At 36.2% G+C, this 17,948-nt stretch overlaps 1 pseudogene; it reads right to left on the reverse strand.

Moving 5' to 3' along the window:
• Positions 1 to 526: 526 nt before the first annotated feature.
• Positions 527 to 1,387, reverse strand: LOC140528282 (large ribosomal subunit protein eL6-like; annotated as a pseudogene).
• Between the last annotated feature and the right edge of the window lie 16,561 nt (positions 1,388 to 17,948).

The raw sequence follows: 17,948 nt of genomic DNA on the forward strand, positions 1-17,948 counted from the left end.
GGGAAAATGCACTTCTCTTCTTTCATTGTAGAGATAGACATCTGTGTAATAGAATTTTAATAGGCTGTCAGAAATAGCCAATCTGTTAGTTTTGTCTCAATGCTTTTTTTCAGTACATTATGAACATTTGTTTGATTTTTTTTACTGAGATGCCTCATTGTGTAGGAGACTAGGAACAGATTCTGTTTTTAACTATAAAATTTTAATGAATAGTAGGCTAGAAATTTTGTGGCAACCACAGAATATTTTCATTGAAGATGCTTCCAGATATTTATTTATTTTTCTTTCCCATCTTAGTCCATGGAGACTAGAATCATTCCAAGAAAAACAATGTTAGACTGATTTCTTTAAATATCAAGAAGGCACACAACAGGAGATTTGTGGGATCACATAGAGCAAGAATATATATATTATATATATATATATATATATATATGTGTGTATATATATATATATATACATATATATATATATATATATATATTAGTTATTCCAAATATTTTGATAAGAGTTCTTGGCTAGGCATTTAAAACACCAGTTTGTGAGGATAAACTCCACTGGAGAGAGAGAATACAGAACACAGATAGCCATGGAGCTGAGGAATTTTCTTGATTTGGGGCAGGATCTGTGAGTCCACTGTTTTCTGATCAGCCTTACGCTGCTCTGTAATCTCGTATTTCTTTTTTTCTGTATCAAAAATTTCTCCTTCTTGGTGTCTGGGCTTACAGAGTCTCTTCTTCAATCATTCATTCTTCTTCATTCTTCTTCAATAAGATGATTTGGAATTTTTACACCTGAAAGGTTAACCCTAGTGGACGTGGTAATGACAGATTTCCGATGGGTCCTTCTCAGAGGAATATGGTTGATGGTCAGGGGTCCGGTCACCAGTAGCAAGCCACTAGCCAGCTGCTTCAGGAAAACTACTCGCTTGCCCCTGTGGCGGCCAGTGAGCATGATCAGAACCGTGCCTGGTATGATGCTAGCTCGAAGTCTCCTCACATGCTGGCTGAAGGGCTTTTTGCCATAACTTAGCAGCTTTCTAGGCACATCCTCAGTAGGGTAATACCTAGGCATTTTGCGAATCTTTACCACATGGGTTCCCCATTCTTATTGCCACCAACTGGTTTTGAGATAGTAGCAGGTACCTTCTCTTTCTTTTTCCTTTCAATTCGAGTTTTGGTGCAGCATATTTCTGCTTGTACATGGTTCTCCAGGAATACATTGCAGACCTGGAGAACCTACCAATCCCTCGGGCCAGGACTGGGTTGCGACTGCAATGCTTTTGAGGTTTTTTCACCACCTTTTCAGCCACAGCTTTTTGCTCTCCTTTTTTTCCTTTTTTAACCTTCTTTTCCTTTGGTTGCTTTGGGGGCTTTTTGTCCACCATCTTGAGAGACAGGAAAGAGGAGAATATTTTCTTCTAGAACAGTGTTTGTCCCCAACATATTTTTATCCCCTTCCAAAGATCTAAATTTTGAGCTCTTTCACAGTAATTCTTTTATGAAGAAAAACCTAAAATAATACCCATGAAAATGTCACTGTTGAATATGTCAATTAAAATGGATTCAATTCAATGTAGTGTCAAAGTACTACATTTCAATACTGATATTTAATTGCTAAGTCAATATTCATAGCATCATTCATTCCTGATAAAATTTTCACAAAGAAGTGTTATTGTGATTGTTTCACAGGATGTAAAATCCTATTGGTAAGTTATCCATGTAGTTAGAAATAGAATGAGTTTTTAGTTAAGTTTCAGTCCATAATTATCACTACATTTTTCCAGTTTATTTCAAGGTCATAATTATTGAATCTATCACTACTCCTCTATCTGATGAAATATTCCATACAGTTGGTCAATTCATATTTTAACAGTATTCCAGTTAAAATGGCTATTGACTTTTTGGAAGATCAACATGTTTTATACTAAAGAGTTCTAAAGTTTGAAAGTAAGATGATTACTATCATTGGCCTATGGAGGCAACCATGATGTATCCAGGTGATCTAATCAGAATGCATATTCTCTCAATTTAAGCAAGCTGGGAAAGTGATAGATTTTTTTCTGGTCAAGAATCAGCTAAGCTAAATGTTGAGAGGAAATGAGAAGATTAGAAGGACTCATAACTAAGAGATTGCCATATATTCTTCTTTCCTTTTACTTCTTTCTCTCTATCTTCCCTCATCTTTGTGTTAATCCCTTTGTTTATCATCAATCAGATAATGTCTTTAATGGATGAAAAGTGTGTGCGTGCTTATATATATTTATACACACACGCACACACACACATATACACATACGTATTTTGTCTTCTCTTGATCGTGAGTAAAAAAAAAAAATTTCACCCAAAACTGCATAAGTGTAATCTTCTGTGAATATTCACTGATACTAACTGGATAAAATATCTCCTTCAGGAAAAATTCTTTGACTATACCAAACCATTGTGTTCTTTTATTTGTATTTATTTTTATTTTTATTTCATTTTATTTCATTTTTATTTCTGAAGTCTTTATAGCATTAGTCCTTATTTGAAACTTATCTACAACTGTCTGGAATTCATAGAATCATAGAATATCAGAGTTGGAAGGAGCAGCTGAAATGACTTTTTCCTTCCCAGTATTTAATAATTTATGAAATGGAAAGCTTACATGTGTCATGTTTTAGATCATTCTACTTTGTTTTAGATCATTCTACTTTGTAGGAGAGTTGATACTAGAGCTTCCCTTTCTTGATGCAGAATTTACCATTCTTTCAACTGCAAGTTTATCAGTACTAATTATTATTTCCACATATAAGTAAGACAAGTTAGCAAGATAGTCTTCTGGGAATGACACAATAGTATATCATTTTCAAATCACTTTGTTTTCTAAATCTAATTTCATTGGTGTTATGCAATATCCTTCTGAAGAAGGTGTTACAGGGATGATTATGCCTGTTTTTCAAATGTAGAATCAGATTGAGAGAGATTGACTTGCCAATATTTACCTGGCTACGGAATGTCAAAGTTAGCTTCTGAACAGATGCCTTCCTATACTTGATGTTTTTACGGGGTCTAGGCAACATAATTATTATTGCCAATTCCATTGTCTTGTCCTCTAAATACAAAGGGAAAGGAGGTGAGAAATTGAGCTAAAGATATGATTTCCCTTGGTTGTTGCGGGGATAGATCAAAATAAATCTCTGATAAGTCTGTGTATATCTTTGTGTATGTTTGTGTGTGCTCATGTTTATATGTGTATTTATGTGTATTCTTTTACCTCTTTGAATAAGAGAGCAGCAAAGAACATTTCAAAAGGAATATAAGAACCTATGCTATGGTTAATGAAACTTTCTCTGTCTTCTGATTCATAAAGGTTTCAATCAGTCTGTCAAATGTTCCTATTTCCTTGACATGGATCCTCTGAAGTAAATACTTCAGGATCTAAAGTTTATCTAACAGGACTATGACTAGTACCATATGCTGAAGCTATGCTCTGTGGTATAAAAATTAACACCTCTTGGTGTAGTAAATATGAAGACATTAGATTGATTAATATTTCTGATCAATGAAAATTACTTACCTTAATTATTTCTTGAATTAACTTCACATCAATGCTCACAAATTTGATTTGTTGCCCTAGCTGTGTGATTCTTATCCTGGACAGCAGAATTCGGTGTCAGGGCACACTTATTTAAACATAATCATAATAAAGAAAGAAAATGGAGTTCTTAAATTAGTTTTACTTAAGAAACGAGTTTGGATCCAGATGCATGCATGCACGTGTGTGTGTGTGTGTATGTATGTATGTATGTGTGCATGTGTGTGTTTTTGCCCGTGATTTCGATAGTATAGATATGCTTTCCTAGGGAACCTATCTGTATCTGTGCAGCTGAGTACCTTCATTCCAACTTTATAGTTTAAGAATATCACAGGGGCACTTCAAGGTTAACAAATTTGTCCAAGGAAGCACAACTACGATGTGTAAGAAATCAGACTTGATTCCCCAATTGATAAATGGTCAAAGGATATGAACAGGCAATTTTCAGAGGAAGAAATTAAAGCTATCTATAATCATATGAAAAAATGCTCTAAATCACTATTGGTTAGAGAGATGCAAATCAAAACAACTCTGAGGTACCACATCACACCTATAAGATTGGCAAACATGACAGAACAAGAAAATGATAAATGCTGGAGAAGATGTGGGAAAGTTGGAACACTAATTCATTGTTGGTGGAGCTGCGAGCGCATCCAACCATTCTGGAGAGCAATTTGGAACTATGCTCAAAGGGCTACAAAAATGTGCATACCCTTTGACCCAGCAATATCGCTACTAGGACTATATCCCCAAGAGATCATAAAAATGGGAAAGGGTCCCACATGTACAAAAATATTTATAGCAGCACTCTATGTAGTTGCCAAAAACTGGAAGTCAAGGGGATGTCCATCAATTGGGGAATGGCTGAATAAATTATGGTATATGAATGTAATGGAGTACTATTGTGCCATAAGAAATGATGAACAAGAAGACTTCAGAGAGGCCTGGAAGGACTTATGTGACCTGATGCTGAGTGAAAGGAGCAGAACCAGGAGAACTTTATGCACATCAACAACCACAGTGTGTGAGAGTTTTTTCTGGTAGACTTAGATTTTTGTAATAACACAAGAACTTCTTACCAAAAAAAAAAAAAAATCCCAATGGAGGATCTCAAGGCAAAATGCCTGCCACACTCAGAGAGAGAAATATGGAAGTCACTCACATATTGTAGCAGATCATGTTTGTGTATGTGTATGTGTTTGTGTATCATGTTCTGATTTGTTATACGATTTCTTTCATTTATCTTAGTCTGACTACATAGCATGACTATAGTGAAAATATACTCAATAGGAAAGTATATGTAGAATCTATACAGAATCGTATGCAGTCGTGGGGAGGGAGGGGGGGAGTGGGGGGTAGGTGGGATGGATAAAATCGCAATTGTATGGCAGTGATTGTTAAACATTACAAAATAAAAAAAAATAAAAAATAAAATAAAATAAAATATTTTTAAGAAAAAAAAAAAAAGAAATCAGACTTGAACTCAAATCTTGCTGACTCTGAGACAAGATATCCACTCCACCATGGTGCCATGTAATATGTATTTGACCTAATTAGTATTTACATAACAATAACTGAATAACTGATAATAGTAATAATAGTGATGATAACTAAATAGATACAGCACATTTAGATGTACAAATATCTTAATAATTATTATCTTATTTGTTCCTCACAATTTACTGTGAGGAACGTGATATTACTCTGAGTGTACATATGCAGAAACTTTGTTTGAAAGATGTTAAATTATAGCCCCAGAGATAAACAAATGGTAAATATTCAAGGCAGGATTTAAACCCTAGACTTTCTGACTCAAAATCCAGGGCACTCTGAAATTCATCAAGCTATTCTCTTCAAAGAAACTTTAGCCATATCCAAAATCACAGAACTCTTCTCTTATTAAACAGACAAAATGTAACAGTTGACTACCTGTTGACCAATATCCATTCCAATGAACAATATTTTTGTGTAATTTTTTTTCATGTCTCAATCAGCAGGCTGCTACAGCTTCTTAGTATTTGATATGTGTCCTCTGCCAAGTGTTGTGGTGTCTGCTGTGTATAATAGAAAGAAGGAAAATAAACAATAAGCTGTGCAAAATGATTTGGAGTTAAATGATGTTTTAAATGCCTTTCTTTTTGGTAAAATATCTCTTCTCCCCTACCTGAGTGAGGAATTATTTCCCAGCCAGGGTTCCAACATACCAGGTGTAAGTTCAGAATGGTGTAAAAGAATATGCAAATTGGAGTCTGTAGGTGTGTGTGTCTGTGTGTGTGTGTGTGTGTGTGTGTGTTCACTGTGTAGCCTACAGAGAAATAAAATTGTGTTGGTAAACTCAGAGCAGTGGAGGCCATTTGAGAAACCAGCCCAGTCTGATAGAATGATTTTCAACTATGAGCATAGCATTGTTTATTATGACTTTGAGTGGCAGCCTAGTATATTAAATCAGTTCAGAAGATTGTAAAATGCATTAGCATTAGCAATTTAATACCTTCAACAAATTTAACTGTCACTCACAAGCATATCTGCCCTTGTTTAAAAAAATTGGGTAAAAAAATTGAACTCCTGTGATGGACGACAGTGTTAGAAGAGACGAAATCTTTTCAATGAGCACAGTCATCATAGGGCCATATAGCATTTATCATAATTAAGTTGCACAGAATCCACAGAGGGCTTTGGGCTGGCATCAGACAGGGTGAAGTCTTTTATGCAAGTTTTACAATGTGAGGAACTACATTTGGTAAAACACCCAGGCTTTGGCTCATGAAATTTTTATGAAGGTATTTCTGCATTAAAATTTCATCTACATTCAACCTGTGCATTCATCTAATTGTCACTTTCCCATTATTCAGCACCATATTGTATGAAAATTATTCCATGAAGTGAGTGAAGGGAACAGGAAAGGAAACCCTATTTCTGAAGTGAGTAAGGATGAATACTTCATGGGATATGGTGCTGATGGTATAATTTTTCCAACTTGGACAAGTTCTTATGATGTCATACTTGTCCTTAGAGGGTAGGCAAACTTAGGAGAACTTTTCCTTTGAAAATATAAAAGGAAATCATTTGGGGAATGGGTAAAGATTCTGGGTTTTATTTGAAATTCAGATGAATCTAATTCTATCATTTTCTTCACCCAATGTTCAGTCAATAGGAGCTTTGAACTAATTTGTCTCATATAAGCAAGTCCAAGTACAAAAAATAGAAGGCTAGGTCAGGGAAACTGTGAAGTTTAAAGATAGGTGGGGAGATCCAGGAATGCAAATGTGAAAAAGACTAAGACAAAATTCATTGAGAGGAGGGTAGAGAGAGAGAGAGAGAGAGACAGAGATAGAGAAAGAAAGAGAGAGAGAGATGAGAGAGGTGTAGGATCTGGTTTCCATTTATACTCCACTGAGAAGTAGGGATTTAAATTTGATTCATTAATGGCAGCTGGAAATTTTCAAATTTTTCTTGTTTTAATAACTATTTTTTTTCTGAATAAACTTTCGTGGGGGAGGGATTAATTAGGGAGATGATATTTTGTGAATTATTTCACACTTCAAAGATTGAATCTCATTTCATAGTGAGTAAAGGGATAGAAATTTTCCTATTAAAATAATATATTTTGTCAATAAAGAAGACATTCAATGAAATAGAGTTGCCGCCATCTCCAGGACTCAGGAAAGAGAAGAAACATTTGAATGATAGACCATTGGGAGGAAGTACATCTATGGCTAGAGATTTATGACCTCAAATCTGCAAATTAAAAAACAACTAACAAATAAGATCCCATTTATTGAGTATTAGACTGTGAGACCAAATATCCCAACACTGTGTCCAGGGACATGTGGTTTGGTAGGATATGATTTACATTGTTTACAGAACTTTTGGTTGGATAGAAACAAATAAGAAAGATCTCTCCTGGAATGTGTACAAGAATCCCTAAAAATCATTTTGAACAGATATTACCAAAATCAATATTAGCAGCTTGAGTAGGCTGGAGTGATAGATTCTAGTTAACAAGGAGAAGTTATTGTGACATTCCAATATTTAGGTGAAGAACCCATATAGTTTTGTAAAAACGATAGGATTTTTCAAGTGATTATTATACCTTGTGAAACAATACTCACTGTGGAAACTGATCCTCCTTACAAAATAACTAGAAGAGGAATTGTCAGTCTGGGTTCTACTGACAGAAAAAATAAATTTGGAGCTAAAATATGAGTACAATGGAATCCAGACAATGTTCCAAAGGCTGTGGAAATTATATCACATGTGAAAGCTAATACATTAACTGTTGTTCATTCAGGAGAAGATAATTACCAAATGGTATCCTTAAAATACATTCTACCATCAATGAGGCCATGATAGTGGGGTTCATGAACTGCAAAAGAATGGCTCATTCTATGTCTACCCTTCTTCTACTTATTGTCTCCTTGTTTCTTTTTGACTCTTTATCTGTTGAACTTGTTTGCTAGATTTGTTTCCTACATTCTTAGTAACTTTCACCTGCATATGCCTGATTCCTTAAGCTGGATGTCACCTCTTGTCCATGACTGTGATGTGTCATCCCTGGACCTGGCATTGACCAAGCTCCAGAAGTCAGCTAAAGAATGGACCTCTAGAATGGGACCTCCAGGGACAGCTCTATGTCAAGTTTCAGTAGGAAGTAGCTATAGTAGCCCTTTACCCAAAGATTTTAAGCCCCATTCATTCAAAGGGGGAATGCAATGGTCCTTGTGCCGAAGCCCCACCTAAGACATTGTTTATGTGCTTATTTTGGGTGATCCCTATTATATTGTTGTAATGTTCTGTTGATACCAGTTCCCTAAGATATGGTTTTATATGCTTTTTTTCTGTTATTCCTGTTAAAGTTGTGTTGATGCCAATTGCCCGATTCAACTGTGTGGATAAGAAAGATCTTGGGACTTAATGTATTAACATATTTCTTGCTTAATTTTAAGATTTTACCCACTCATTAATAGGTTCATGTGACCTGCTTAAATCACGTGGAAACCTAAGTCACATATGGTGGGACAAGCTAACTGAATGGATTGAACACGAAGGGCTGAAGCTGGAGCAGAGCTGAGAGGAAGTTGGTCAGTCTAATCAGAGTTGGGAAGGACAGAGGAAGCAGGCAGCTAGGATTTTGAGTCTTGGTTTATGGTAAAGCTTCATAATGTGTATAGACTTCTTGGTTACTATGATGCATTTCTTTGTTGGTATGATGGATTTGGCTTTCTGGTGTTGGAAATTGGCTTTCTGATGTTTGAATAAGTGTTTTCATTCTGTTTTCCATGTGGAAAGTTTTGTATTTAGTGATTCAGAATTGTGCCAGTGTTTTCATGGCAGCAGCAGGAGCTATGAATATTGGCACACAATACACACAAGTACATCAATACTTCAATAGAATGTCACATGGAGTTTTAGCTCCAATATGTTTATTCATCTAATTTGACTACCTTTTTATGAACTTGAACTTTTTTTAATGGTAAAATGAAAATCCCAAAATTTCCTATCTTAGGTCAGTTTTTGTTTTAAATCGACACTGAAGCTTCAGTGGGCTATTGTGTCCTTTCTGTAACACATTTTCTGAGATTTCTTCAATCCCAGTTAACAAGTCATAAAGATTCTAAAGGAATGGTTTCTTTGAACAAAGAAAGTTGTTGGATCTTAAAAATAACTTAGATAAATAATTGTGATTTTTTCCCTTTCTTGTTTAGGAATCAGATTCTTCCTTCTTCTCTTCCTCTTCTTGAGCATGATTTCTTGTGCTTAATTTTAAGTCAGTTAGATTAAAGAAACTTTCGTTGTCTACCTGCACCAAGATATTTTCTGGTTCCTGTTAAGGTTGAAGAATGGGTCATCCCTTCCCCTTCTCTGGAGCTAATAGTGGACTGAAGGTCCAACTCCTCAACTAGTTTTTTTTGTTTGTTTGTTCTGTCATCCCCAGCTATCCCCACAGTGCTTGGAGCTTAGTGTGTGTTCAATAAGTGCTTGTCTAAAGGAAATGAACTGATTTGCCCAAGACTGCATGAGCAGAAATGCTGTATTCCCTGATTTTACCTCTGAGAACCAGAAGGTTTAGGATTAAGAATCCTTCACTATGATATTTTTTAGGGTGAAGAGAAGAAGGGAGGCAGGGAGAGAAAGATGTAAAGAGGAAGGAAAGAAAGGAGAGAGGGTAGGAGGGAACCACAGTGGTCTAGGGCTGGAGAGGAGAATGGCTGCTCCTTTCTCACCTCTTTTACGTGAAATAATTTATCCCATTCTACTTCTACTTGTCCCTTTCTACCACTGCATCCCTCTTTTCACTCCATAAATTAATTTTACTAATATCATTCCATCATAGTCAACCAATGCTCTTGTCCTCTATGTATATTCTTTCTAACTGCTTTAACAATGATAACTGTGTAGAATTTGCAAGATACCTTCCCATATAGGACTGTAAATAGTTTACTTTTATTGAATCTCTTTCCTGTTTAGCTTTTTATGTTTCTCTTGAGTCTTAAATTTCAAAGTCAAATTTTCTGTTCAGCTTTGCTCTTTTCATCAAGAATGTTTAAAAGTCTTCTTTTTCATTGAATATCCATTTTTTTCCCTTGACTTATACTCAGTTTTGCTGGGTAAAAGATTCTGAGTTGTAACTTTGTTTTCTTTGGCTTCTGGAAAGCCCTCTGATGCTTTAATGTGGAAGCTACTAAAATGTGTATGATTCTCACTAAGGCAACACGCTATTTTTTTTTTTTCATTCTGGCTCCTTGTAATGTTTTCTTTTTAAACTGGAAGCCCTGAAATTTAAGTATAGTATTCCTAAGTGATGTCCTTTTTTTTTTTTTTTTAGAAATCTGAGCACTATAATGACGGCAAGGTTGACCTTTATTTTTTTTTTTAATTTTAATTTATTTCTTTATTTAACTTTTAACATTCATTTTTACAGAATTCTTGGTCTCCAAATTTTCTCCCCCCTTGTCCCCTCCTCCAACCCCAAAACATCGAGCATTCCAATTGCCCCCATCACCACTCTGCTCTTTCCTCCATCATTCCTCTTTGCCTTTATCTCCATCTTCTCCTCTGTCCTGTTGGGCCAAATAACTTTCTATACCCCTTTACCTGTATTTCTTATTTCCTAGTGTCAAGAACAGTACTCGACAGTTATTCCTAAAATTTTGAGTTCCAACTTCTTTTCCTCCCTCCCTCCCCACCCCCTCCCTTTGGAAGGCAAGCAATTCAATATAAGCCAAATCTGTAGTTTTGCAAATGACTTCCATAATAGTCGTGTTGTATAAGACTAACTATATTTCCCTCCATCCTATCCTGTCTCCAATTACTTCTATTCTCTCTTTTGATCCTGTCCTTCCTCGTGAGTGTCAACCTCAAATTGCACCCTCCTCCCCATGCCCTCCCTTCCATCGTCCCCCCCACCCTGTTTATCCCCTTATCCCCCATTTTCCTGTATTGTAAGATATATTTTCATACCAAAATGAGTGTGCATTTTATTCCTTCCTTTGGTGGAATGTGATGAGAGTAAACTTCATGTTTTTCTCTCACCTCTCCTCTTTTTCCCCAAACTAAAAAAGTCTTTTGCTTGCCTCTTTTATGAGAGATAATTTGCCCCATTCCATTTCTCCCTTTCTCCTCCCATATATTTCTCTCTCATTGCTTGATTTCACTTTTTTTAAAGATATGATCCCATCCTATTCAATTCACTCTGTGCACTCTGTCTCTATGTGTGTGTGCATGTGCATGTGTGTGTGTGTGTGTGTAATCCCACCCAGTACCCAGATACTGAATAGCTTCAAGAGTTACTAATATTGTCTTTCCATGTAGGGATGTAAACAGTTCAACTTTTATAAGTCCCTTATGATTTCTCTTTGCTGTTTATCTTTTCATGCTTCTCTTCATTCTTGTGTTTGAAAGTCAAATTTTCTTTTTAGCCCTGGTCTTTTCATCAAGAATGCTTGAAAGTCCTCTATTTCATTGAAAGACCAATTTTTCCCCTGAAGTATTATACTCAGTTTTGCTGGGTAAGTGATTCTTGGTTTTAGTCCTAGTTCCTTTGACTTCTGGAATGTCCTATTCCATGCCCTTTGATCCCTTAATGTAGAAGCTGCTAGATCTTGTGTTATCCTGATTGTATTTCCACAATACTTGAATTGTTTCTTTCTAGCTGCTTGCAATATTTTCTTCTTGACCTGGGAATTCTGGAATTTGGCCACAATATTCCTAGGAGTTTCTCTTTTTGGATCTTTTTCAGGTGATGATCTGTGGATTCTTTCAATATTTGTTTTGCCCCCCTCCTCTAGAATACCAGGGCAGTTTTCCTTGATAATTTCATGAAAGATGATGTCTAGGCTCTTTTTTGGATCATGGCTTTCAGGTAGGCCCATAATTTTTAAATTGTCTCTCCTGGATCTATTTTCCAGGTCAGTTGTTTTTCTAATGAGATATTTCACATTATCTTCCATTTTTTCATTCTTTTGGTTTTGTTTTGTGATTTCTTGGTTTCTCATAAAGTCATTAGCCTCCATCTGTTCCATTCTAATTTTGAAAGAACTATTTTCTTCAGTGAGCTTTTGAATCTCCTTTTCCATTTGGCTAATTCTGCTTTTGAAAGCATTCTTCTCCTCATTGGCTTCTTGAACCTCCTTTGCCAATTGAATTACCCTATTTTTCAGGGTATTATTTTCTTCAGCATTTTTTGGGGTCTCCTTTAGCAGGGTGCTGATCAGCTGTTCATACTTTGTTTGCAAGTCTTTCATTGCTCTTCCCAGTTTTTCTTCCACCTCTCTAACATAATTTTCAAAATTTTCTGAGTTCTTTTTGAGCTTTTCCCAGGTCTGATCCCATTTAGTGGGCTGGGATACAGAAGTCCTGACTTCCGTGTCTTTGCCTGATGGTAAGCACCGTTCTTCCTCATCAGAAAGGAGGGGAGGAGAAACCTGCTCACCAAGAAAGTAACTCTCTATAATCTTGGTTTTTTTTCCCTTTTCTGGGCATTTTCCCAGCCAGTGACTTGACCTCTTAATATTCTCCTCACATCCACCTTGCCTCTGGATCCTCCCAGCCAGTGCTTGGGGTCTGAGATTCAAATGCTGCTTCCCAACCTCAGGGTTCTGGGCGGGGGCAGGGCTGCTGTTCAGTGTGAGATCAAGTTCAGCTGCCTGGGTGGGGGCAGGGCCACCTCACGGGCTCAGTTCCCTCAGGGGGTTTATGCAGAGATCTTCAGCAATGGATCCAGGCTCCTGCCTGCTTGGGGAGCCCCGGTCTGCTCCCACCTCCGCTGGTGCCTCCCGAGGGGGCCTGAGTCATGGGGGCTCCCCACTCCCCTCTTGATCTGTCGAAGAGACCCTCTCACCGACCCTTGTCACCTGTGTGTGGAGGGACCCTCATGGCTGCTGGAGATTCTGTCCCTGAAGCCTGCTCAGATCTGCTCCTTTCGGCATCGGGTGGCCATGGCAGGGCTGTGCTCAACTCCTATTCTGTGCCCCGAAGAACCTTTTGTGAGAGGTTTTTCAGGCTCTTTGGAACAGAAATCTTGTCCGCTCCGCTGTTATGTGGCTTCTTCTGCTCCCAAATTTATTTGCAGTTCTTTTCTACAGATATTTCATGGGCTGTGGGTTCGAGCTAGTGTATTTTTGTGTTTCTGCTCCACCATCTTGGCTCCGCCCCCCAGTGGTGTCCTTTTGAGATCTCTTTTAAGAGGTGATTCAGTGTATTGTTTCAATTTCCATTTTACCCTCTGGCTTTAATATATTAGGGCAGTTTCCTTGTTAATTTCTTGAAATATCTTCTCTCTCACCTCTTTTTCTTGTTTCAATCCTGGTTTTCAGGTAGTCCAACAATTCTTACATTCCCTCTCCTTGATTTTTTTTCCTGGTCACTTTTTTCATGTGATATTATACATTTTTTTTCTATTTTTCTTTATTTGATTTTGATTTTTCTTGCAAGAAGTCATTACTTATCATTTATGAAATTTTAATTTTTTGGGAATCATTTTCTTCAGTGAAAGGGTCATAATTACTTTTCCATTTGGCTACTTCTGCTTTTTAAAGAGTTCTTTCAAGAATTTTGCATACCACTGGCAATTCTGCTTTTTAGGGTGCTGTTTTTATGCATTTTTGTGCTTTCATTAGTTATCTGTTGACTTTTTTTTATGATTTGCTTGCATCAATCTCATTTCTTTCCTCATTTTTCTCTAACTCTATTACTTGATTTTTCAAATTCCCTTTGAGTTCTTTTTGAATTTAAAAAAAATTAGACTTATTTCAACTTTGTCTTTGAAGCTTTGAATATAGTTATAATTTTCAATGGTGATGTGCTTTTGTTGTTTGTTCATACGTTAAAATTAGACTTTGCTAAGAGGGTGGAGGATGCATTGCCGCCAAATTCAGGTTTTTGTGCTTCTGTTTGTTCAAAAATCAAAAGGATAATTCATCACTAATGGTGGGGAAATTAAAACAACAACTAAAAATATTTTTGAAATAGGCGAATATTTACAAATATATGTATATATGTATATATATATGTATTGTCCAGATTAACAGAAGAGGAAGCGAAATACTTAAATAACACCATTTTAGATAAAGAAATTGAACAAGTCATTTATAGACTCCCTAAGAAAAAATCTCCAGTGCAAGATAGATTTACAAGAGAATTCTTTAAAACATTTAAAGAACAATTAGTTTCAATACTGTATAAATTATTTGTAAAAATAGGCAAAGGAGATCTACCAAATTATTGTTATGATACAAATACAGTGCTGATACCTAAACTGGGAAGAACCAAAGCAGACAAAGAAATTTATAGACCAATTTCCTTAATGAATATAGATGCAAAAGTTTTAAATATAATATTAGCAAGGAGATTACAGAAACATCATAGGAATAAATAAATAAAGATCAGGACTAGAATATTTTTGAGGAAAGTATATGTATCTATATATGTATATCTGTATAATACATCTATAGTTATGGAGAGACACTTTAAACTTTATTGTAGCCTTGTGGTGGGTAGGGGGAGGGGAAAAGAACAAAAAACAATGCACAACAGAAAACCAAAGAAAATTCACAAAGAAGCAAAAATATGTAGAGAATAATCAATACAACATGTATTGTTCATTATGCACACTTTCTTGTAATGAAAATTTAGTTCACATATTTTGAGTCATCTCTTATATTTGGCTATGCATATGACATGTTTTTTTTTTTCTTTCTTGTTTGCATTTGAATTCCAATATTTAAGTTTATGACTTTTTTTTTCTTTTCTCTATTTGTATTTGTGTTTTGGCCCTCGAGTACAAAATTAAAAAAAAAAAAAAAAGCATTTACTTCTGATTACCCTCCACCAATTTGTCCTCCCTTCCATCATCCCCCCTTCACCTTCTCCTTATTATCCTGTATGGTAAGATACTCAATTAAATGTGTATGTTATTCCCTTCTTAAGAAAAATCTAGTGAGAGTAAGTTCATCATTTCCTCTCACCACCCCAGTCTTTCCCTCCATTGCCAAAGCTCTTTATTGCCTCCTTCATTTGAGATAACCTACCCCACTCCATCTCTCCCTTTCTCTTTCTCCTAATATTTCCCCCTACCATTAATTTTATCTTTTATTTATCATCCTGTCATATTCAACTTACCATGTGCCATCTATCTATCTATCTATCTATCTATCTATCTATCTATCTATCTATCTATCTATCTATCTATCTATCTATCTACCTACCTACCTACCTGTCTGTCTGTCTATCTATCAACCCCATCTCCCCCCCCTCTCTCTCTTCTCTCTCTCTCTCTCTCTCTCTCTCTCTCTCTCTCTCTCTCTCTCTCTCTCTCTCTCTCTCTCATTCTCTCTCTCTTTTCCTTCCAACTTATATTGAGAGAGGTCTCAGGAGCTACATGTATCATTTTTCCATGTAGAGGTGAAAAGAGTTCAACTTTAATAAGTCCCTCATGAATTTTCTTTCCTGTATACCTTTTCATGCTTCTCTTAATTTTTGTATTTAAAATTAAAATTTTCTATTCAACTCTGGTCTTTTCATCAAGAATGCTTAAAAATCTTCTATTTCATTGAATGTTGGATTATATTCAGTTTTGATGGGTAGGTGATTCTTGGTTTTTCTCCTAGCTCCTTTGAACTTTGCAATATCATATCCCAAACCCTTCAATCCCTTAATGTAGACACTGATGGATCTTATGTTATCCTGATTGTATTTCCACAATACTCGAATTGTTCCTTTCTGATCGCTTGCAATATTTTCTCCTTGGCTTGAAAACTCTAGAATTTGACTACAATATTCCTTGGAGTTTTCTTTTTGGGATGTATTTAAAGAGGCTTTTGGTGGAGTCTTTCAAATTCTATTTTAACCTCTGGTTCTAGAATACCAGGGTACTTTTCCTTGATAATTTTGTGAAAGATGACATCTAGGCTCTTATTTTGATAATATTGTTCAGATAGTCCAATAAGTTTTGATTTATCTCTCTTTAATCTATTTTCCAGGTCAATGGCTTTTCCAATAAGATATTTTACATTATCTTCTATTTTTTTTATTATTTTGATTATGTTTTATATTTTCTTGATTTCTCATAAAGCCATTAGCTTTCATTTGCTGTATTGTAACTTTGAAGGAATTATTATTTTTTTAATTTTTAGCAAGCCTTTGTACCTCCTTTTTCATTTGGTCAATTCAGATTTTTAAGACATTCTTCTCCTCTCTGGCCTTTTGGACCTCTTTTTGCCTTTTGAGTTAGTTTATTTTTTAAGATATTATTCTCTTCAGTATTTGAGGGGAGGGGTTTTCCTCAGCAAGTTGTTGATTTATTTTTCAAGATTTTCTTACATCACTCTCATTTCTCTTCCAATTTTTTCCTCTACTTTTCTTGATTTTCAAAGTCCTTTTTGAACTCTTCAATGACTTGAGACCAATTCATATTTTTCTTGGAAACTTTATATGTAGCTGCTTTGACTTTGTTGCCTTCTTCTGATTGTATATTTTGATCTTCTTTGTCACCAAATTAAAATTCTGTAGTCAGTTTTTTACACTGTCTGCTCATTTTCCCATCCAAATATTTGACTTTCTAACTCTTTGTCAATGTAGGACTCTGCTTCCAGTTGGAGAGAAGTGGTATAATATTACAAACTTCAGAGGTTTAGTGCAGCTGTTTCCGGAGCTATGTCTGGGGGCCTATAAATTTTCAGTTCTTCCAAGGGAGTGTGATCAAAGGAGAGCTGTTTACTCCTTTCCTGGAATGTGCACTGGTCTGAGAGTGACCACAAGCACTCTTTTCCACCTTTAAATAGTGAGGAAGATTCCCTCTCCACTGCATCACAAGCTCCACCATACCAGAGCTCCTCCTTGCCCCAGGATCACCACCCAGGACTGAGACCCAGATCCAAGTAGGATAAAGCTAAAGAATCTTGCCTCAGTGCCAGCAGAGAGGTCTCTGAAATTGCTATCAGTTTAGCTGTTCAATCTCCACACCATCTCTGGGGTGGGAGCTCTGGAAGCAGCCACTGCTGCTGTTGCTGCTACTGCCATCAGCCTTTGGAGCCATGGCTAGACCATACTCCTCCCCCACTCACATCTGATAAAGTTTTCCCATGCATCTTCTCTGCTGTTTTTCAGGTATGTGGGTCAAAAAGTCTGGAAACCACAAAAGCTTCTAGTGATTCATTCCCATGAAGCCTGCCCTAGACTTGTCTATGGTCTATACTAGCATGACCCACATTGAACTCCTCTCTCAGCCCAGCACAATAAACCATTCCTGCCCACATTTCAGGCTGTTTGCGACTGGAGACTTGTTTCAATCCATCATTTTGTTAATTCTGCAAAAAAATTTCTTTAGAGTAATTTTTTACAGGTATTTGGAGAATGTGGAGGAGCTCAAGCAAGCCTATGATTTTACTCCATCATCTTGGCTCCATCCCTCTCCCCACATTTTGTTCTTTTTAAGGGCCCCAGGGGTGAATTAGCCTCCCTGAAGTTAGTGTTTGAAAACAATCTTTTACATAAAGAAATTATCCCCTAATACAATGCCACTCAAGTGAGTATGTGGTTGAAGTACAGTATATGAAAGCTTTCATTGTTCAGTTATAAATGATTTCTTGATTAAGAAATACAAAAGTATATATCTCAACTTTTGGATCTAGTGAGCTTTTGATTTAGAAGAAATAAACTATTCTCTGTATTTGAAAAATATATCCTCTCCACTGGCTACACTCACCTCCCTGGATCATCATGACAATGTTCTTTCCTGTTCTCTACCTACCTATTTGCTTTTCTTCAATCTTGTAATCCAAACCTTCCATATCTTATCCACTATCTATAGGTCCTCACCAAGGCTCATCTGCATCAGTTAGTCTATCAGTTATCAAAATATATTTAAGGGCTGG

Source organism: Notamacropus eugenii, chromosome 1 (assembly GCF_028372415.1).
Source record: "Notamacropus eugenii isolate mMacEug1 chromosome 1, mMacEug1.pri_v2, whole genome shotgun sequence".
Lineage (NCBI taxonomy): Eukaryota > Metazoa > Chordata > Mammalia > Diprotodontia > Macropodidae > Notamacropus > Notamacropus eugenii.